Source organism: Penaeus vannamei, chromosome 36 (genome assembly GCF_042767895.1).
Source record: "Penaeus vannamei isolate JL-2024 chromosome 36, ASM4276789v1, whole genome shotgun sequence".
NCBI classification, from domain to species: Eukaryota; Metazoa; Arthropoda; class Malacostraca; order Decapoda; family Penaeidae; genus Penaeus; species Penaeus vannamei.
This window is the reverse complement of record NC_091584.1, coordinates 3,422,284-3,423,708: the sequence shown is the minus strand read 5'-3', so window position 1 is coordinate 3,423,708 and position 1,425 is coordinate 3,422,284.

Sequence of the window (1,425 nt, the reverse complement as noted above, 5' to 3'; positions counted from 1 at the left end):
AAGAGGAAAAATAAAGGAATATATGTCTCTTTTTCCTTCTCCGTATTTTTTCTTGTTAATATCTCCTTTTTTTTCTTTTTCCCTCCTTATAGCCTCCAATCCCTCTCTGTCTCTCTCTTTATCTATCCTTCCATCGATCTATCTACCTCTGATTTTTTTCTTCCCTTTATCAAAACCATACGCACGCTATACACAATAATATCAATGAATGAATCAGCAAAGACTTAAAGTTATTTCTCAGAATATAATTTTATAGAATAGAACCTTACAGGAATTAGTACAGTTATTAGGGAAATTTAGATCCATCAGGTATTAAATACACGAATAATAACTACAGATGGGAGTGGGTATGGTATACATCTGCTTTATAAGAGGGGGAACAAAAGCCAGGTGTGTGTGTGTGTGTGTGTGTGTGTGTGTGTGTGTGTGTGTGTGTGTGTGTGTGTGTGTGTGTGTGTGTGTGTGTGTGTGTGTGTGTGTGTGTGTGTGTGTGTGTGTGTGGTGATGTATGTGTATATAGGTATTAAAAATGTTCGACTGTGAAATTTAATAATCAAGAAGTACCATTTCACGTTAAAACACATTAATCTAAGGCGGAAACGTGAATGTAATAATAGACACAATGCAACCGCGAGAGAGAGATTGTCGAGATGAACATAAACAAATGATATCCACGTTGGCCATTTCGAAAATCCAAGGGCAGCATATAAGGATAATGATTGTGATTTGCATATGGGATTCTCAACATCACGTCACGCGAGAATTTAGAGATAGATAGACAGCTAGATATTTAGAAAGGTAGATAGATAGATAGATAGATGGATAGATAGGTAAGTAGGTAGGTATTTATACACGGACACATATTTTCTTTCTTTCTTTCTCTTCTTTTTATAGGTAGATTAATATATATAGATACATACATAAAAGGTTGATAGAGATAGATAGACAGGTAGATAGGTAGATATATAGATATATTACTACACGCACACATATATTCTTTCTTTCTTCCTCTTCTTTTTATTGGTAGATTAATATAAATAGATACATACATAAAAGGTAGATAGATAGACAGATAGATAGGTAGATATACAGATATATTACATCTCCCGTCCTTGGGATTGCTGAAAGGCGATTCTTGCAAAACAAAGTGTTGAGCATGAAGACTCGGGATTGTTCATGGACAATCGACAAACGAGAAACGGACAAGCTATTCTCCCTGCTTTCCACTGCGTCCTTTGAGCGTCGAGTGGTCTGTGCCTGAACAAGGATGAACGCTGAAGACGAAAGAGGCAGCGATTGTGCCAGTACAGAGCGTCCGCAGTGCGATCTGTCGTGGTACTCGAAGTATCGACCAAACCTATCCATTTTTCTATTTTCTTTTCACCTTATTGCGATGTTCTTGGGAAGTAATAAGTGGAGATATGT